The 22,106-nt window shown below is 41.8% G+C and overlaps 1 protein-coding gene and 1 long non-coding RNA gene across 8 annotated transcripts in view; one reads left to right on the forward strand and one right to left on the reverse strand.

Annotated features, from left to right (window-relative positions):
* Positions 1-22,106, forward strand: part of RAD51B (RAD51 paralog B) — a gene marked incomplete at its 5' end in the record, with an annotated part of 322,766 nt that overhangs the window by 236,821 nt on the left and 63,839 nt on the right. The gene's annotated exons all lie outside the window — the stretch shown is intronic.
* On the reverse strand, positions 13,742-16,107 carry LOC310685695. Its single transcript, XR_014515400.1, has 2 exons — positions 15,450-16,107; positions 13,742-14,215 (listed from the first exon to the last, which is right to left on the reverse strand). It is a non-coding gene; the product is annotated as an uncharacterized lncRNA (long non-coding RNA).

The raw sequence follows: 22,106 nt of genomic DNA on the forward strand, positions 1-22,106 counted from the left end.
TCGGGGGACAGCAGGGAGGCGCAGCGCCGCCACCCCGCTGTTCCTCGACCTGGTTGGGTTTCCCGGACCTGCTTTTGGGGGGAAAATAAAGGAAATTTTTTTTCCCTTTATTTCCCCCCAAAAAAACTAGGTGCGTCCTATGGGACGGAGCGTCCTATGGGACGAAAAATACGGTACATGCCCATGTGTTGGTGTAAAAAAAAAAATTAAGAGAGAGACATTCTCAAAAATGTGTAACTGTGAACACCACAGATGTTCTCTTAGTGTTGATTCGGACAACCACAGGGCTTTTGGCAGTCACTGGAAATCTGGTTGAAATTGCTGCATGCATGTACGTTGTGCCTGTGAAGGCATCATGCGTTGTCTCACATGCGATTAGCCTCTTTGTGCTCTATTACTAGCTACCTTAAATATTTAAGTTAGTTCATTTAGTTTAAGTTAGTTCATTTAGTTTCAACAGAAAGCACCCAGTAAAAAACAATTGATATAAAAAATGCAATACAAATTCCACACCGAAAGCTATACACTACAGTGGTACCTCGGGTTAAGAACTTAATTCATTCTGGAGGTCTGTTCTTAACCTGAAACTGTTCTTAACCTGAAGCACCACTTTAGCTAATGGGGCCTTCCGCTGCTGTCGCGCCGCCACCGCGCAATGTCTGTTCTCATCCTGAAGCAAAGTTCTTAACCCGAAGTACTGTTTCTGGGTTAGCGGAGTCTGTAACCTGAAGCGTCTGTAACCTGAAGCGTCTGTAATCCGAGGTAGCACTGTACTAACAACATCAACAATCATAATCGTACACATGATGTATTACCAAGGTATAGTATTTAAAACCCATATCAGCTTGGGACCAGTTTACTTGAGGGATAGTCCCACTCAACTGCTTTGATCTTCAAAATTGGCACTGTTACAGGTTCGTTCTGCTCTTGTAAGAAGTTGATCTGTCAGGATTCTTTAGCTGTTATTCCTTCATTGCAGGGGGTTGAGCTAGATGACCACTGTGACCCCTTCCAGCTCTACAATCCTATGATTATTTTTAGTGTGGCACCACCTGCACTTTGAATGTCATCAGGCAGGCACCTTGGCTGTGCTCTTTTTGGTACCTCTTTAAAACATTTTTGTTTAAGCAAGCCTTTCTAGACATGTAGAAACTATATGTGTTCCTTTTAGTTATTGTTGATTTTAATAATCTTTTGAATATTTTAATACCAGTTTTAATCAATAGTTTTAATGTGTTTGTTTAATATATTGTAAACCAGAGAGGATTTTTGGTTTGTGACTTTTTAAATAATCAAGCAGTATATAAATTTTGCTGAATAAAATTATTACTGCTCCACATTTTAAGTAACGTAATTAAGTAGCAATAAATAAAACACTCATGGTATTTGGCAAAAGGTGTGTAGAAGGGCCTTATATGACCTATACACAGGAAGCCACTATGCAGAGCAATTTCAGTAGTGTTTCAGCAGCAATAGTATGCACCAAGGGTTGTGCCAGTTCGATAATACAGTGGGGACATTTTTAAGATTCTTGCTAATAAAAGACAAAGAATCCATTGTACCAAAATCACTCTTCTTTGGAGTTTGAGATCTGTGTCTCAGGCTGGTCAAACCTTCAACATGGGAGGGGGGGGATGATCTCTCCTCATTCTTAGTAATGAGGCAAACAGCTTTCTCAACATAAAAGGCCAACATTGCTCCATGTGACTCCTTTGAAGCCCATAGTGGCAGAGCTGAAAGCAAGAGTTTTAGACTTAGGTATCTGGAATATGTTTTCTGTTTTGTCCATGTGAGGCAGCTTCATTCTCCTGAAAGGCATAGACGTTTTCAGAAGTGCACACTGTTTCTCTACCCTCCTTCCCAGATATACCCTTCCCTTAAACACTGCACACAGCACAAGCTTTCTTTTGCAGCTGGTAGTTATCAACCAGAATAAGTGTGCACACACAGGTCAACCATGGGAATGCATCAAGTATTAGATTTGAAAAAGAGCTGGGGAGGAGAGAGCAGTAAGAGGAACAGGACTGTGGTCTTTTTGGCCTGATTACTATTATTATTATTATTATTACTGTCTGCCCTTTAAGAAGGAAAAAGGAAGAAAGATTACAGCAGCTTTGCTATTAAATGAAAAGATTAACATGCTGTGGGTGCTTTGCCAGGGTGTGATGAGATTTGCAGGAGATGAGTGGCTGCAAAGCGGGACTAATGAAAAGCAGGCCACGGAAACCATGTGCTGTGTGGGCCCCCAAATTATCTTGCTTCTCTCTTCCAGGCATCTTCCAGATATCTTCCAGATATTTACTGAGATCCCCACCAGAAACAAAAAAGCCAGCACTGGGATGGGGTCATTTGATAAGTCTTCCTTCCTGAGGTTCTTGGAAGTGATCCATTCTCTGACTTAGCAGCTTTGGTTTCCTTCTTAAGATGAAGTGAAAAGCAATAGTGGCTCAGCCCAGCCTAGTTTTAAGTTTCATGGTACCTTATTTGGTGTGTGTGGGTGGGTGTGTGTGTGTGAGAGAGAGAGAGAGAGAGAACTGGGGGGTGCTGAAGGGAGACAAGGAAGATATGTACGGTGAGTTTAGTTGTCAGCCTTCTTAAAAATTTGTGTTCTTCTGCTCCCCCCTCCCCTTCAAAGCCTGGGACTCAATTGACTTGTTTTTCCTTGCTCCTTGGGAAGGTTCAAGGTAAGAGATAGGAAACTAGCTTCTCAAGGAACAGTATTGAAAACAAAATACAGGCACTCCCCACTTATGCAGGAGTTACGTTCCTGGCCCCCACATGCATAAGTGATATTGCGTAAAGTGGGGCGCACCCTCTAAACACCCTCAGAATGTGCTCTCCGCCACTCACTCTTCAATCCATACAAAAAACACTGAGCACAATAAAATAACGCTTGTGATCTATTCACACAGCCAAGTTTACCAATTCTATTACGTTTGTATTGAGGTCACACTATGAGAATGTAAACCCTTTCCTGAATGTTTTAAAGTGAAAAGTTCAGACAAGCTCCCATTTGGCTTCTTCATAAACAGTCAAAGTGTCCCCTTCCATTCATTCACATGAACATGTATTTGCTCTCTCTGTACATATCAAGGTATTTGCTAAAGAAAGTTAAAGGACCCTGAATTTTGATTTGCTAGATTTTCTGTCTGTAACTTTAATTGTCTTCATTGCAGATTATTTAGAAAAAAGGCCACTTCATGTGTATAAACCCAATTTATCCTGAATCAGAACAGTTCTTAAGCTCTGTGACTTGCTATACTCTAAAAACCCTTTTAAGCTGGTTTATGTTCCCATGGACAATGAATGCAGCCAGACAAAGGCAGGATCAGTGCCAACATAGAGCTGTGCTTTTTACTAGTTGTTATGGCAGGATATTATACATAAACCAGAGTGGCTCTCCCTTTATGGTAACAGGAGTGAGGAGGGGAGTGAAAAGGAATTAAAGGGGTCAGAAGTCATACTCTCTGATGGATGGCAGAATCTCTCCCTGGTTTATGGTCTCTGGTGACTCTGGTTCCTTGATTTTAATGACTGACCTAACAAGACATTGCAACCTTCCTTACTTCAGAGACTAGACTGATGCAAAGTTTGACAAGAATTAAGAAAGAATGCATTGTGCCTTTGATCTATAGGACTATTTTTAATCTGTCATCCGAGAGATAAAATGTCAGAGGGGCCTCCATTTATTTTCTAGAAGCTTTGACCGAGTTAAAAAGTTCCCTTAAACCTTAACTTCAGTGGTTTTACTGCTTCTTGTGTTAACAAAAAAGCACTAATAGTAGAAAAGGGACTTCATGCATCCAAATTGATTAAACTTTTTAGCCCACTTGTTGGGACCAGTTGAAAGGCTGTGATAGAAATGACACGATGCACACAGGTTCTTGTTTGTTCTTGCACTTCAATGTTATGCTATGCCTGAAAGGCAAATTGTGTGCCCGTGGAGGAAATGAAATGTCATCAAGAAACTGTAAGTTGCTGACAGTGTCATGCCTTCCTGTCAGTGCATGGAAAGGCTGGGTCTTGTCTATTATAATGGCTCTGGAACTAAAGCCAAGTCATAATCATCCAAGTCTCAAGAGAGATCGTAAAGCGAAACAGTTCTTGGCCAAGAAATCATCATATGGGTCCATAGTAATCAGACTGAGAAATATTCCAAGCGTACATGTCAGTCTGGAGACAGTATTAACAACGAATATTCAATTAGCATTTAGTGACACCCTTTTCCTGCTTAAAATAACCGATCCATTAAAAAATAAATGTTTGGGAAGGAATTTCAGTGAAGGTGGCCCAGTGCCAACTGAGCTTTGAGGCTGCTGGCTTGCAGATCTAAAACAGCATCAAAATAAAAAATGAAAATTGATGCAGCAAAATTTAAAAAATAATAAAGTGGAATGGGCTTGTGGGCTGAAATAGTTGACAGTTGCGCACAGGCAGGTAAAGCCACAGAGTATTTTTTCTTATTATTGAGAATGATCAATTTCAAACAGGGGAACTCCAGTTATGGAGGATGGGCATTGTTGACTCCTGTGATGTTATGAATCTACCCCTCAGGCTGCATTTCAAAACTTTAAAATATGTGTATGGCTTTTCATATGTTCAAATAGGGCAAAGGAAGAATGGAACTTAAAAAATTGAGAGCAGTCCTGAAGCATGAGGGAAGACTGGTGCCTTTCTGGAGGCAGGGTTGAGAAGAGCTTCCTTCAGAGTCTTCTTCTTTGGAGGTCTTTAAGCAGAGGCTTGACAACCATATGTCAGGAGTGCTCTGATGGTGTTTCCTGCTTGGCAGGGGGTTGGACTCGATGGCCCTTGTGGTCTCTTCCAACTCTATGATTCTATTCTATTCTATTCTATTCTATGAGGCTTGTATGAAAGGAACATTGATGTCTAGACAGGTAATAGAGAACATTATACAGAATTAAATATTACAGAGGGAGAGCCGCCGTGGAGAAAGCAAAGGGAGATCCTGCAGGTAATGCAGTGTCCCAGGGAAAGTGGAGAAAAAGCTCTCATTTAACACATCTAACATTAGACTGGATAGAACACTGGAAAGGACAGCTCTAGGATGGAGTAGGTTCAGGGGTGGCCAACTTCCAAGAGACTATGATCTACTCACAGAATTAAAAACTAGCAGTGATCTACCCCTGTTTTTTAGGGGTTCGGGGAAAAGCCACGTTTTATTGGGGTTCAGGTCACAGTTGTTGAGGGATTTTTAGAGAGAGGGTTCAGGAGGCTGAAGTTGATTTGCTTATTTTAGGGAGGGGGAACACAACATTTTAAAAGTATTTTGGGGAGAAAGAGAAACAGCAATTCACAAAAGGATCACGGGGGGGGGGGTAAATAGCCTCAGTTTGTAAACTCCATCTTCTGTTCTCCAACAATGGAGGGTGGGGTGGGGTGAGGGGCCGGGCCGGAAGGGGGCCAGTGATCGACTGCGATCGACAAAAACATTGCAGGGATCTACCAGCAGATTGCGATCAACCTGTTGGACATCCCTGGAGTAGATTATCTAGTGGGTTTTTTACTGTTTATTCCCTCTGTTTTTAGCTCTTTTACAACTATCTCTGAATACACTACTATGTTTTTACCAACTATTGAATCCCCAATCTTGTGCCTTCATCCCACCTTCAGAAAATGAATTCAATGCATTTTGTAAATTATTGCATCAGCAGCTATATTGATCCCAAGGGTCACAGCCCATAGCGTAGATGAAGGTAGAAATGATCAACTGCAGGCTTTCCTGTTGCTGGCTTTGCTGAAGGCTTGACCTCTTTTTTTTTTAAAAAAAAAAAGACTTCAACAGCTGTTTCTGCTTAGAGACCACTGGCATCTTTATGAACTGTTTTTTCCATTCACCCTCTCTCCTTTCTCAGCAGCAATGAATTATGTAAGATTACATTCCTGCCCTTTCCTTATTAATGTTCTGGCAGACATATCCCTATGAAGTGGATCCACATAGTCTCTCTGGATTGTGCGGACATATACACAACAGAAACACCCCACCCCCACAGCACACACACATTAAATATGTATACTCAGAAGTTCAGGAATATTCTCTCATAGATTGTCCATATTTTTATTCAACTGATATTCCTAAAGCAGATGTAAACAATCTCACTCCTAGCTGTACAAATAACCCTTCCAGTTCTTCACCCATCTTGCAGGGAATAATCCAAGCTTCTGTAGGTTTCTTCCCCCTGTCTTTCCCTGTCAGGCCCAACTTCTTCCTCCTCGCCTTAGCCATGGTACAGTTATTTCAAACAACCATGGTTATCCTTACAGGTTTTGCTTTTAACAAGGACATAAAGCCTGAGTATGAAGCTATCTTGAAGTCTCTGGTTTAAAGTGAACTAATCCTAGCATTCATCATATTTCATATCAGTTTTGAAATAGCGCTTAATTATGGTTAAGGTGGATGATGGACTCTACAGGCAAGAGGGAAGAGAGATTAGGGGAAGGGAGCAGGCAGACCCACTGTGCCCTCTTGATTACTTGACCGGCGATGGGGGATCTTGGCCCATTATGTCTCTATCAGCACGTGGCGCATCTTGTCATAATTTGAGTTTAGAGAATAATTTGTATTGGATAAAGACTGTGGCTTTAACTGCATCATCTCCTACAGGGGTGAGCAACCTTTTTTCTGCCCAAGAGAAATGGTCTCAGCAATGTTATGGAGGCCACATGCCAGTGGTATGTGGGAGCAGAGGCAAAAGTGGGCGGAACAGATATGTCTGTACAGGAGGCCACACAAGTCAGGAATTTCTCCACACACCCTACACATGCATATGGCAAGCAAGAGGCATTATCACAGCTCAAGGACAAATACCAGCCGGGTAAAAGCATTCAGGTTGGCTGGTGAGGGGCATAGACTGGGGGGTGGAGGCATGACCTGGAGAGGGTCCCAAGGGCCAGATAGAGTTACTTGGAGGGCCGCATTTGCTGTACTACACCTCTGCAATTATTTAAAAGTAATTAAAATCATATTAAAAAGCAGGTAAAGTTTGTTGGTTGAGTTTCCAATGGAGGAGGAATGTGCTAGCTTTCAGTTCTGTTCATTCAAGAGCTTGCATGCTATTTGACCAACAAACTCTATCCTCTTACCTAGTTTTTTATCTCTTAAACTGATTTTAATTACTAGATATTAAATGCAGAAGTGTAGCAGAGCATGCATATAAAGGTAGTCTTTATCCGATATAAATTAATCTCCTTGTTCAAATAATGACAAGAAATAAATAAGTCCAATAAAAGGTATCCTCTTATGTAGTTTGCATTTCTTAGCCTTTCAAGCCAAGACTGATCTTTATTTATTAACATGTCAGTATAGAATATGTGGTTTCATACTGCATCCAGAAAATAATTGTTTCCATATGATTTAGTCAGTCTTCTGCTCTTCAATAGGAGATAAACTAGTTTAAGACAATTCTGGTTAGGCATCAATCATCAGTAAATATAAACTAAATTGGTGCATTCTCTGGGTGCATAATAAATTGTAAACATGAACATTGCAGCATGGCCCAATCACATTGGGCCAAATTAGATTGTTCACATAGCTGTTGGTTGACTTTCAACCTGACCAGAATTTTAAGTAAACATCAGTTGAATGAATTGTTGCCTGTTGGTGTAGCTGCCACAATTTGAAACAACTTGAAAAGAGGGCATCAGAATTAAGCAAACTGCAGCAACTATCCATGGGGAGAGAGAGAGAAAGAGAGAGAAATGTATACATACACATACATATTTAAAGATTAGAAAAGAACATTCTAAACTCTTCGAATGCTGATCCTGATGCAGTGTTTCAGAATAGTTTCTGAATCCATACCTATATCCCAAGGATTAATTCTTGATGCCTTTAGTATACGGAAATGGATAAGTACTGCAAGGGGCTTACTGCCTTGATATTGTTCCTTCTGCAATGGACCCAACTCTAGGGAAGCTTACTATGGAACTAACCTTTTCCCATTATTATGGTCCCAGACCTTCAGAATTCCCACAAACCTGGAATGCGTTTGTCTCCCAAAGAAGATCTAGGATAATTTTATTATTGTCAGAACATAGTTCAATTCAGATTTCCCCAGGCTGAAGTGAGAAGAGATATGTGATATATGTTGTGGCTTCTATTATTTTACCAGCTATAAACTGTAAATCTTCTTGCTGGATTGGCAACTTCTAGAATTTTCAGGTAGTCATATTTCAAACACTTCCTCATGTAAAAGTGGCAGACAGGAATGGAGCATTTCAGTGTCACATATAAAAGTGTCCCTAAACTCAGCTTCTGCCTGAATTAAAATTCTAACTGTTTGTTGAAAATTATGCACATTTAGGGAGCAATCCTGCTCCCTCACAGGGCAGCTAAGGATAGACTGCCCTCTCTGTGGGTGGAGGCATCCTAGTATGACCATGGAAAGCTTCACCACTGTTTCTCTTATGCTGGTGATGCTTTTCAGGGTGGTGGAGGCAAAAATGTGATGCATTGGAATTAAAGCCCCTTCATTCCCCCAACAGCTCCTGAAAAGGGCAAAAAAAACCTATGCCAGCCTGGAGCTGGCACTATTATTCCCCTCTCCTTATTGGTGTCAATGGAAGGGGATTTTTTTTAAGGACAGGAAAGGACAGAAAATTAGGAGAGCTGAATCCCTACTTTCTGCCCTGCCAGAGCAAACAGCAGGGCTGAAGAAGTGGTGGTTCTTCCACCACAGAATCTCCCCACCACCACTTCTCCAAGGCAAATTTCTCTTTGCAAATATGAATTTGGCTGTGGAATTCCAAATGGCCCAGCTTTTTAGTTTTCTCAGAGTAAACTTGGCACATTTCACTAGGAATCAAGATATTACTGTTTGAGGAAGCATTCCATGTTCTCAGAATGAGGAACAACTGTAGTACAGCCAATAGTTTGTTCAGCTTGATGAAATGAAATCAAGCTTCAGAACTCCATTACCACATTTTAAATGCACGTTACAAGCACAGCTTATTAGCCAGTTTTCTGCCTGCACAGTATTATTCCCATTACTAGGGAAGAGTGTGAAGAACAGAGTACCCAAACAGCTGACAGCCAGAACTAGAACTCAGGCATTTCTAGTTTCCTAGTCCTTGGTTGAATCTTTTAGACCAGACTGCTATGGGGATAGTTCCATATCTGGGATCCAGCAGAAGACGCCAAGCTATGAGGTCTAGTCCAAGAACATTGTCTCCAATAACACCGAAACAGCACATAAGCAGAGAAGCCAAAGAACACGAAACTTTATTTTTACAGAGACATCATACCAAAGGTCTTCTTGAGTTTTCACTCTTGAAGATGAATTCTCCCAGCTCCCTGGGGTCCAGAACCTTGACTTGCTTGCTAAAGGATTTTGGCTCACACCAGTTTGTGTATTTGCTTCCTTGGCTGACATTTCGTTTATATGATTTAGTTTTCTTCCCTGTGCTAAAAAATCTTACCGCTTATGAGAGAACAGTATTAACATATAAATAGTGATGGGATTTGAACAGACTGGGAGATCTAACCTGTAATGAAGAGCTAGCTGTCAGAGCCCTTTTTAAATAGCATATGGGATGACAGGCAATGTTCTGTGCGGTTATTGCTGGAAGGACTCTAGAGCAGGGGTGGGGGATCTACTCTGCTATAGAGGATGGAAAGGTCAGTGGTGAAGCATATGCTTTGCACACAGAAGAGCTCATCTTCAATCACTGGCATCACCCATTAAAATAGGGATGAGACTCTCGAGATGTGATGAATTCCAACTCTCAACAGCCTCAGCCAGCATGGTCAGTGATGAGGGATGCTGGGAATTATAGTATAGCACTATCTAAATGGCCACAGGTTGTTCACCCGTCACACAATTAAAAGGCTCATGTAGCAGGTGATAGAACTTCTGCATGAGACCATGGAGAAAAGCTTGCAGTGTTGGCTAGATGGACCAATGGTTTCACTCCTCAGCAAAAGGAAACTCCACATGTTTTAACAAATGTGCTTAGAAATATACTTATTAAATGGTATCTCTTCTCAAGTAGAACTTTTATCTGGAGGGTTTTGTAGCAGTAACTTATCAGAGTTTCTTGCCATTGGTTTTTTGTGCTTTACTGTAGAACATTTGTGTTACATAGATCCCCCCCCCAATAAGGGAACACACACTGTTCATTGGTGTGCGGTTAAGTGTACACATATGTGTTGGAGACTTGATGCCTTCCCCATGAAAAACAGTTGCAGGAGGTATTGATAGCAGAGAAGTGGTAGCAGGAGGGGCACTTCACTGCTTCCAGCATGCCATTTCTGTTCTGAATCTCCTTCTCCTAAAGCTGTTTGTAATGCCTGTGTGTGTGTATAAATATTTCACACTGAGGTCCCTGAAAGAAAGGTGGAATATAAATGTCATAAAGAGATATCCGGGATCTAATTTCAAACTGCCAAAGCTCAAGACTGCTGTGCTGTGTGCACTGGGAGTAGGTATTGTTAGCCAAGTAATACTTTTGTTGAGCATGTTTTGGTACAGAAAAAGGGATCAAGGTGCTAGAACAACTCTACTTTCAGGAAAAGTATCAATGTTTGGGGCTTTTTAGGTGAGCAAAGGAGAACATGCTAAGGAAAGAGCAAAGTACAGTCATACATCGGATTGAAGTAGCTGCGGGATAAGTATTTTTGGGTTGTGCGCTGCGTTACCTGGAAGTAACGGAGCACGTTACTTCCGGGTTCTGCCGCTCACGCATGTGCAGACTGTCAAAATGACGTCACGCGCATGTGCGGAAAGGGCGAATCACTACCCGCACATGCGTTGCGTTCGCTTCTGGATGCAAATGGGGCTCCGGAACAGATCCCCGTTCGCATCCAGAGGTACCACTGTATGCTTCAGAAGTTTACAAGAAAAGCATGCTTTAAAAGCAGTTTAAACACATTCATGGGAGATACCAATGTCTACTAGTCATGATGGCTAGATATTAACTCTAAAACCAGAGGTGGTATGCCTCTGAGTACCAGGTGCTGGGGAGCACAAGTGGGGAGACCCCTGTAGTGCTCAGGTCCTGCTTGCTGGCTCCTCATGGGCTGGTCCACTGTGAGAACAGGCTGCGGGACAAGATTTCTTTCATTTATTTATTATTTATTAGATTCATCTACCGCCCTTCTTTGTAAGATCTCAGGGCAGTTCACGGAATACAATACAGGACAAAAACAAGTAAATAATTAAAAACAAAACAGCAAACCTACATTTCTTCTGTCTAGCTTTTAGTTTGGCTGGTTAGTCCATTTGGGTGTTTCTGGTGCCGTTAAACCTGTGTTTTCTGTATTATTTAAGTTTTGTTTTAAGTTATTAACTCAGGCCACCTTAAACCTTGGAAAATCTGCTAATAATAGGGAAGCAAGCAAGATGGTGCAGCCGGACTTTTTATTATTCTTTGATTCATGCTACACAGGTGCATTCACAGTTGATGAATGTCTCCTCTCCTGGTTCTTGTGTAGTAAAGAATTGAAGAGTCAACTCCACTCTGACTCAGAAGGAAGGCTCAGCCACTCTGTAGGGGTGGTGTGAGGAGCCTGGCTTATTGGCGCCTGTACTTTAACTTTTCTCCAGAGGCCTCTGGGACTATGGGTCCCATAACCTTGGCAGCACACATTCACTAAAAGTAGGTTTGTGAATTACTTTTGGAGGCCAGTATGGGAATATGGCGAACTCAAGCTGAGGTTCTGAATTGGGCTAGGGATGGAGCTGCAGTTCACCTGCTGTGTTTTCTCTGCCCAGGGACTTGATAAAGCTCCTTCTTTTCCCCCCGACCCTCATCCCCGCTTTCCACAGCAAAGAGCATATACAAGGAGGCCCTTTCATCTTGGCATATCCCCCTGCTGATTAATGTGATGCAATGTTCCCACGTAGGCAGAGGCAACAGTATGTCGGCCGTGTAATTAGGAGCCAGATAATGAATGCTTAGAGGCTATTCAGACAGCACTCCCACCTCCCTGCCGTTCTCAGCAGTGAAGCCAAGTGGAAGAAAGGGTGGCACAAATCCTATTGGCCCTCTGCTTAATTGTGTTGAAAAGCAGGGCCTCATACTGCAGTGAGGGGATGGGTTGAGGGAACACTGGACAAATGGATCTCCCTCAGTACTGTAGGGCCAAACTTTTCGGTGGTGGGTTGTTTTTTTTAAAAAAATGTGTTTGACCTTGTGGCCGCAGAAGCTCTAAACATGCACATCCCTGTGTGCATTTTTTAAAATGTTTCAGATCATTAGGGAAAGCCACCATAATAAGCACAAGGCTGTCCCTTCTCCGTAACCCAGGGGCAAAGATGCTGCTGCTTAGTAGCCTTTGAAATGTGGGAAACAAGCCAGGCATACAAAGGGGTTATTCTTGTTATGGGCCTTTACAGTTACACCGCCATTCGTTGTCCAATTAATAGTTGTAAAAAGGCTATCCCTTTTCTCCAGGCCTCTGTGCTCACATAGGGAAAATAATAATCCATTGGTGTAACCAGGCTTGGCCAGATGTCTTGACGAAAATAAAGTATAGCTCTAAAATTAGCGGCAAGTTTGTCTGATAAGCTTCGCTCCAGACGAATCTGTTGCCAGACTTTTCAAACCCCCCAAAGCCAACGAGTTTCCAAAATGCCTGCTAATATGTTTATTAACTGGGGAAGGGGGTGTCACACTTGAGCATGTGATGAATGTAAAGCATCCTGCTTGCATGTATTTAGTTCTGAATGGAATCTCTAATTCAACCAGTCTCTGACTGAAGAGGACTGAGCAAGTGATTTGGAATTTCAACATCAGCTTCTGGCTAGTACACAGCATTTTCAACAGAAAGATCAAGGGCCACAGTTCATAGGAAAGGAATAATCAGCAGCCTGTTCGTAAGGCTTGCTGTGACATCATCACGAAGGGCTGTAGGTGGGCTGCACCATCAGCTGCACCAGAGCAACACATACCATGTTGTGTTATAATGTTATGCATCATTCAGAGTAGTATTGAAATTGGTAGAACAGAAGGAGAGCTCTCCTGAATCAGACCAAAATTTCATCTAGATCAGTATCCTGTTTCTCACTGTGCAAGGGCATCGCAAAGCCTGTGACTGCTGGGTCTTGTGGAGGGCTTTGAAAATCATTTTGTGGATTGTGCATTTACCTGGATGATTTAATTTCACACAGTGAGCACACAAAAGGGTCACCTGACATCCAGGTGACTGACAAATGGGCAGCCACACCCACCAGTCGGATATGGCCTATGAAGGACATAATGATCTGGCCCACCAGCCAGATCCATTTCCCCACTCTTGCTGCAGCCCAATCATATGCATACATGTCCTGTCCATGAGGTATACCCCAGGTGGAATAGCTTAGAATAGCAGCCTTAATAGGCATTTTTATCAAGTAGGATGGAGACAGGGAGCCCACAGTATTCCCTAGGTTCTTATTAAAGCACCCTTTTGACTTGTCTTTCTTTAGCTTGCAGCCAAAAAGGGTTCTTTTCCGTCTCCAGTTTTTTCAACCCCTATCCATTCTGAGCCAGCATTTTTTTCCTAGCAAAATAGCTCAATTTTCTAATTTTGGGTTCAGTTTTAACTGACAGTTCTGTGACAGATCTGTTGCAACATTTGCTGGGCAAGTTTTTCCATACTCAAATTCAATGTAGACAAATTTTTCCATCTCCTAATATTGTGCATTTTGTTTGAGTAACTTTATCCCATGTTAGTTGGTTCAATAAAAACCTAACTCTGTTGGAATATCAACAATGGTGAAATTAGAAGGGATACATTTAGGTGTTGTTGTTTTTTTAAAAAAACGTATCTACAAAAGAACAGCAATTAAGCATGTTTCTTGTTTAGTGATGCCATCCCTAGTTATTGCTTCTATGAGGCAAAGAGGGTCAGAGCAGAGCCTAATGTGTCCCTGACCTGTCCAGGGGGACAAAACAGAAGAGCTTTTGTTTTATTTGTTTATACAGTGACTCACTCTGTAGTAACTGGGTTAAAGTCCACTTAGAAATGAAGAGAACAAAAGGCGTCCTGTTAGTACTGGACATTTGCCTCTTAAGATATCATAGAAAGGATCTTTTTTAATACTGCAGCAGGATGCAGGAAGCCACAAGCTTATGGGAACATAGCAGCACTTTGGAAAGGAAAACACAGCCTCAGACTTTCATCTGCAGATTTCTCCCTTCATTTTTCCTCTAGCTTCTTTACCGCCTGCTGGAGCTGAAAGAATCAGAGCCCCAAATTTCCATACATCACAGGCTCCTGAAGAGAAAGGAAAAACATTGGACTGGAGGGCTTGGGTCCTCCGTTGCTTCAAGCCCCAGAGACAGAGGGGGAACATTGCTTTATGCAACCTCTTGGATTCTTCTGTGCAGAGAACTGTGTTTTCATTATTGTGTTATCTGATCTCTAAATTCCCAAACCCCCTACCAGACAGAAAATTCATCAGTACTGAATGCCACAGTCCCAGAGTAAGAATATATGATATTAAGTGGTATTACTGCGTATGTCATTTACTTGCACATCCTAAAATGCTTTTTAAACTATAAAACTGCACAAACCCTGTAGATGGAAATAGCTCTGGAAAGGGTGGTAGTTACTGAACTTCCTTTTTTCATTGTCTTCCTTCAAGACGCTTGAGTTGCCCACTGTGGTCCATTCATAGTGATGCAGAATGCTCAATGAACTGTTTCCCACCAGAGATTCCTACTCCACCTTTTTAGACCTCAGGAAGGACCGGGAGATTCCCTCTAGCTCATTGGATATGGCATTTTGGAGAAACTTTAAGTTGGCCCACGCCCATCTCGGCTCCCGATGCCTGTGTTGTAGTTTTTGGCTACCTAAATTGTCCAACTGCTAAGTTTCATATAACTCCAAATTTCTGCCTTACAACTAGTGAGTACACATGTGGGCGAAGGCTTGTGGGTTTTTATAATATTACCCTGAACCATGCCTTTTACTTTTATTTTCCTTGAGAGAGAAGGGGTAGGATTTAGGAGTGTTATGCAAAAAGGCTGGAAATTCTGTCTGCCTTGGAGGGTAGGTTTGATCTTGTGTTAGAAATTGGTGCGTTTTTGGAAATCATCCTACATAAATCCTTGGGTTTGGAGACGTGATATTTGATAAGTGTAAATCCAGCAAAAATAGTTTTGAGGTAGGTTTTTTTGGTGTGTTTTTTTTTAAAGGGTGGAGTGAATTTTTCACATCTGTTCAGTGCTGAAGGTGACCAGCTCTTGCTTGTAACAGCAACTGCCAATGTCTGGCCAGGGCCAGCATTTTTCTCTGACCCCAGTTTACAGCTTCCCACATGAGCATGCTGCGCCCAGGCTACTCTTGCCAAAGAAAGCAAGAGCTCCTGTAGCATTAGAGCCTCAGTTCTTCATTGAAACTGGAGAGCATATGAAACTCATTCAAGCACAGGGTGAGTGTTGCTGTGACCTGGCTTTCAAACCACCATCACCAACCTCTCTCTTATGTAAAACAAAAAAAAGCTCACATTCAGTATTTTTGTAATAATTCCATTGTTTTGTCATCTCAAAATAGCTACGTCTTAGATGGAAGGAAGTCAGAATATTGCTATACAAAACAAACCAGAGTTAGCAAGCCATCAATCACATGCCACTCAGGTAATTAGCATGCACATATATGCACTCCTTAATGACCCCACAATAACAAACCAAGGCCTCTATAGGGAAAGGGAGGCAAATGCACATTCATAGAACAGAGAAAGTAACCATCAAAGAAAGCGTAGGGGATAGAAAAAGCAAAGCAATAGGGCAACAGACAGCACTGTGTTATATTTCACATAGGTCCAATTAAATTTTTGCTTGAGTTCCCTAATTAAAACTTGAATAGCATTCAGAAGAACTTTCTGTAGATGCTGAGAATGTGGCAGATATAAGGCTAAAGTTACCTTTGCATTAGGTTTTATTTTGCTGCCAAGTATCTCTCTCTGTTTAATTATATGATTGAACTGGACCAACTAGACTGCTTAGAGATTTTATTACAAACAATATATAAATTTTGTTAAATAAAAAGAAGAGTGAACACGAACATTGGTTTGTTTGCTTTTCCACCCTTTTATATACTTTAATACCAATAGTGTAATATCCCAATGCAAAGGAATAGCTAAGTGGGGTTGTTGTTGTTACTGTTGTTACTGTTTTTCTTAATGGTTGTAGTAGGTGTTTTTACAGAACAATAAAACAGAGGGTTGAGGGGGCAGAGAGGGAGTAAGGTGTGGATCCCAGAATCTTAATGAGCTGTTTCACACATAATACTAACTCACGGTTTAGCACTATTCAGAGAATCCTCAGTGAGCCTGATGTCTGATCAGAGTATTTCACACTATTCTCCTGCATGGCTGGAAGCAGAAATTTTGTGATTATTTTCAGTCCTGAATATTTGTTTAGTACTACATACAAATTGGGAATCCCAGTTGAAAACAAACTCTGAAAAGTTGGCTTCATGGTTCACAGTTTGAAGTTGGTTTATTATGAAATTTGTTAGACTTTGTTTCAAATCGGGATTTCTGGTTTCTTTGTAAGGCTAAGATGAGATGCACTGAAACTTAAGTAATCTTGGCAGGTCGCCTAATCCCTGATGCACGGGAGGAAGGAAAGGCACACAGACCCAGCACCTTTGCTCAGGCTTGCTGAGGCTCATCCTCATATCACTAAACCATGCTGGGGTCAACAGCATGTGCAGGCTGTGGCTGGTGGGATTTGTAATCCAAAACATATGGAGGGCACCAGGTTGGGGAAGTTTGGTATAGATGCTGAAAACATACTCAGTGATATCCATTCCTGTTTGGGATATACTCATTAGCCGAGAGAGAGACAGGCAAAAACAGTGGTGAATGCCAGAAGAGATACCTCTCCAATTTCCCTTTGTCAGTCTAACAGATTGTAAGCTACTGGCAGGGTAGGGAGTGGGGAGAGATAGTGAATACAGTGGTACCTCAGTTTACAAACTTAATCCGTTCCAGAAGTCCGTTCTTAAACCGAAACCATTCTTAAACCGAGGCGCGCTTTCCCTAATGAGGCCTCCCGCCACCAGTGCCCTTCCACTGTTCGGCTTCTGTTCTTAGACTGAGGTAAAGTTTGCAAACCAGTTTTGCGGAGTTTGTAAACCGAATAGTTCGTAAACAGGACTGTTCTTAAACCGAGGTACCACTGTATATAAAATAGGTCAACTTGAGAGTAAACTTTGTTAATTGGTCACATAGGGTTCTGGTCATCTGGAGAAGCCCTCAGAGTTTACAATTCCAGAAGGCCTTGGGCCTCAGTGAACAAGCCAGGTATAGCCTCTTGGAAGAGTGACTCTTCCTATTTACATGAGTGCTGGGAGAAAGAGAGAGCTAGGTCAGAAAGATTTGCTTGTACTATGACTTTGTTTTCTGCATCGAGCCATACTATCACGAGGAAGGTTCATGGAGCGTAACGCCCTTTGAGGAATTAAATCTGCTTTTCCTCTAGTGCCATGGATGTGATATTGCATTACAAACAATGGATTCAGGAATAGAATGAGGGAACAATGGCAAAGCTCATTCTCCACTATTCCCTGGACTGTGAGGAGCACTGATCAGCTGCTGGTTCTCCGGCATGTAACCTGAGCCCCTCACTCAGGACTGTTAGAAGCATATGTAGCTTGTTCAAGGCTAAGAGGGCAGGAGGCCAGATATAGAATGCACTAATGGAGGTGACAGGAGACTGGAGTTTACAGCCAAGGTCAGCAGTGCTGGAACAGCCTGTCTTCAGCTGGGGCCATTAAATGGCTCAGATTTGTTCAAATTTGCTGTTTCCTTCCTAGCTGAAAAGAATAGTAGAGAAGAAACAGAATTCAATCTTAATATTTTTCTTTTAATTGTTTAATAATTATTATTATTATTATTATTTATTTATACCCCACCCATCTGGCTGCTGACTTTAAAAGCTCAGAAACTCTCGCCTAAGTGATGCTTCAGACCATGAACAATACACAATAAACAGTTGGAATCTGGGCACAGCTTGTGAGGAAATGAGTGGAGATATTGCACTGACATGTTAAACAGCCCTGCTACTTTTATCTTATTTATGTCCAGGCTGCCTCACGGAGCAGTACACCACTTTGTTTATTCCACTGGCTTGAAAGCTTCAAAATGTGGCAACTCTTTTGTGGCCTTCCTGTGTGTGTGTGTGTGTGTGTGTGTCTGTCTGTCTGTCTGTCTGTCTGTCTGCCTTTCTCTAAACTCTTATTTTCTCCTAGGAACTGTGTTCAGGGAAATGTGTGTAGGTTTGTGGGAAGGGAAGGCCTTAAACATACATGTCAAGAAGGATTCCTAAGCATGTATCCAGGGGTGAGGCCAGAGGGGGAAAGTGAATGGATCAGTGCATGTGACTCTTAACATTGTACAGAAGGTTATATTCCAGCCAAGCAAAGTGAAAGGTTAACACACCCACATCTTTCTTTTCTCCATCACGACAAGCAAGAGGCAGTATCACAATTTAGGAGCACATTCCAGCCACAAACACACTCAAGGAAGGCGTGGAGCAGGGTGAGTGAGGGGTGTGTCCAGGGAGGCCTAATGGCTTGGCTGGTGGAAGTCTCCTAGACAAGGTAAAAAGTCCTGGGGGTTCTCCACCCTTAATGTCTCTAATAAGGGGGGGGGGGATCAATGAATCGTTTTTCTGCTGTCACAGGACTCAGCAACACTGCAGCCTTCTCATGGAAAAAACCATGGATTATATCATCATGGTGTGAGGAAGGTTACAGGGCATCTCTTTGCTTCTGTAGTTATGCAGAATGGGACTTCTTGGCAACTTACAGCGGCACAGGAAGAAACCGCTTGGTGTCCTCATGGCAGTGCAGAACGCTTCCTCTGTTCATGTAAAGAAGAATTCTGCCAAAGTGGTTTGAGCCAAAGTCAGTAACAGTTTATGACTTCAGCCCCCGGCTCAGAGGATGTACATTTTATATATATATGAACAAATTGACACAGCAAATAGTCCTAAACACAGGAGAAGGTAAAATGCTTTGACCCAATTTCAACAAAAAGCACATCCATCACTGAGCTGTAAGTAAAAATACAGATATGATTTTTGGGGAGGGGAATAATAAAAGACTTTGAACTCCCTCTGCTTTCATGCAGGAATGGGTTTGTGGGCAGCAGTTAGCTCTGGTGCTTCTCTCCTAACCTACATGTGCTTTGGACCCCATGCCTACAGCCAGCACGCCTCTAGATCCTGCTCTCTGGCATGTTAGTTTTAGCTCTGCAAGTTGAAAGGAAGGACACTTTGCTTTGCAAAAACCTAGATTGAGCAAGGAGATACTCTCACACAGTCTGTGATATATTGCCTTTATTCTATCTATAGCTAGAATGCTGTTTTCATAGTTCCCATTTTAGGATTGCTTCATCCATACCAGGAAGTTACGAGTTTTGTAAGACTAGGTGGTGATTTGAGACCAAAGATACCACCATAAGATGAAATGTAATCATCTTCTTGTCTTTTTTTCTTTTCTTTTTCTACCTCCCCTTTGTGGCTCTGTTGCTTTGCCTTCAATAAAATCCTAGATATGAGCATTCCAAGATTTGGATAAGCAGCAGAACCAAATTAATAAATTTGTACCCCATTCTTGTGAAATAATTACCTCAGGTTAATTCAGATAGCTTGAAACTTTAAAATTTCAGGCCCTGACCTGTAGCCCTGTTCTAGCAAATTGGTGAGCCATGATTTGAGATTCCAATGCAAACCTCTTTTTAAAGAATCAGCCTCATCTTGTACCCACTCTTGTCCAAAAAAATACATGCTAAGGTGCTGGTAGGCACTTTCTGTCTGTCTGTCTGTCTGTCTGTCTGTCTGTCTGTCTCTCTCTCTCTCTCTCTCTCTCTCTCTCTCACACACACACACACACACAACCCCAAAATATAGAGCTCTAATAACCCTGTGACCAAACTTATCAACTGCCTTGTTTTGCTTTCAGTATTTCTTGTTTTGCAGCAGTTCCTATATTTTGGTAAACATGCTTTTTTTTTAGAATATCTGTTTTTTATTTTAAAAAATAATAAAGAAAAGTAATAAATTTAAGAAGGAATCCAGCTGACTTTACATCTTACTGTTTTGTTCTATTATAATTTATGTAGTGTTTATAGTATTCATAGTATCTGAAGTGCTAGGTAAAGTTGCCTCAAAGTAAAACTGTTTTCCACTGATTTTTACCTAGCACAAATAACATCAAAGTAGAAACTGGGGGGGAATGTACTTTAAAGGTAACTAAAGGGAGATTTTTTTTAGTTAATCCCAAACTACCTGTAGATTCTTGAGAAAATGTTACACACTTGCTTTTTTTGCTACCCTAACTGACTGGAGAAGGTACATTAAAAAAACAACAACAGCCAGTGAGCTCAGCTTTGGGGCCCCTCAACTCAATATTACAGGTCAAAGGAAACCACCTTATGTTGAGATACACAGGCAGATCCAAAATGCCACGCCAGGGACATGCTTCTTGACAAGATATAATGCACAGTATGTATTTTTGTCAGATAGCAAGATGGGCACCTTCATGCAACACGTTAGCATTCACATCCAGTCTGGCAGAATCACTAATGTGAATTATCCTGCGTCTTGGAACAATGTTGGATTCACCCTCTCTTTTATCTGACCTAGCTCTCTTCTCCCACCCAGCAGACTTCAGCATACATAGGGTTAAAGATCCTCTCCTCTGCCACTTTGGCTTGGCGCCCAGAGTATTGATTACGCCCCTCAACAATAGCAAGTCATTAGGAGATATTTTCTTATTTGGTCTCACAATTGCCCCTGACACTAAAGCCACTGCCGAGGGGCCTTGTCTTGGAGAAAGCGCAGCAGGAATAATCCAGCAGGGTCAGAAGGAGGGGTCAGAGGCCAGAGGCCAGGACAGGTCAATGCTAGGCACCCAAAGCTCCAAGCCAGTGGAGCAGGTGAAAGGTCCTTTTTGGTTTCACACTAGCCATCCTTTTGGAAACTTAAGATCCACTTTGGGAGATTCAGTGAGTTGGCTCACAATAACCTGGAGTAAAGGACAGGAGATGACATATGTCCCATAGTTTTTCGCCCAGAAGAAAAGTGGAAAACTGGAAAGGGGAAGAAGGGCAAATCTGAAATATGTCACTGCTTGGGCTTTTCTATGCCAAACATAGCGGAAGAGGAGAACCAGATAGCTTACCCTGCAGCGACAGCCAGTTGCATGTGACTTGGGCCCAGGCTGCCTTCCTATAATCAAACAGCAGCTTTTTCCCCTTGTAAGAGGTTTTTTCCCTGCGCTAAAAGAAAATGTCTAGACAGTAACAATAACAACTGGGCCTTGTATGTGTTCAGGGAATGCCTATCGAAATTCTTATAAATATATTTGGGAACCAACCTCCAGGAACGCCTCCTCCACAGAAAACTGTTTTTGCACAACTTACATTCATTTCAGCAAGGTGTGCATAGAAGACTGGACCTACTGCATTCAGCTGAGTCTTGCTCTTTACTTCCAGTGCTGTGCACTTAAACCTTATAGTAATCGTTCATTAATAAATATAGTATACTTCTGAAAAACAGGCCATTTCAAAAAGAAGGTTTAGAAAAAGAAGGCTTTTTAAAGACTCTCTGAGGTGATGCTGAGCAGAACACAAACAGAATGGATTGTAAAATTGGCATTTAAGTTAGCTTCTCACTTGATTTTTAGGAGGACAGAAAATGTCTGAAAACTAAAGCAGTTGTTTCCATCTGATGTGACAAACTGTTCCTTCTCTTTCCCCCAGTGCAGCAGTCCCTGGATCTGCCAGCTGGAGGAGTGAGAGGTTAGGCCCAAAGGACAGAATAAGTGTACACATTCATATCTATGTGCTGAGATCTAGTCTGGCCCTATTTGATTCAAATATACTAGACTCTGAATTTCAAATGGAAAACGCCAGCTCCTGTGGTAATTGTTAGAATTGACTGGTTTCACTACACTTTTGAATTCTTAGGTCCTCTTTTCAGCACTACTGTAAGATTTTTGTCACTTTTCATAACTTTTCTATCTGTTTCAACATATATATTATGTGAGTCTCAGTAACAGAATCCTTTACGGAAAGATTAGAGGCACAGTTGGTGCTTCCAGATATCAGTTTCTCCAGCAACCACAGTTCCAACACAAGTGTTGGACAGGA

The sequence above is a fragment of the Podarcis tiliguerta genome (assembly GCF_965153285.1).
Source record: "Podarcis tiliguerta genome assembly, chromosome: 1".
NCBI classification, from domain to species: Eukaryota; Metazoa; Chordata; class Lepidosauria; order Squamata; family Lacertidae; genus Podarcis; species Podarcis tiliguerta.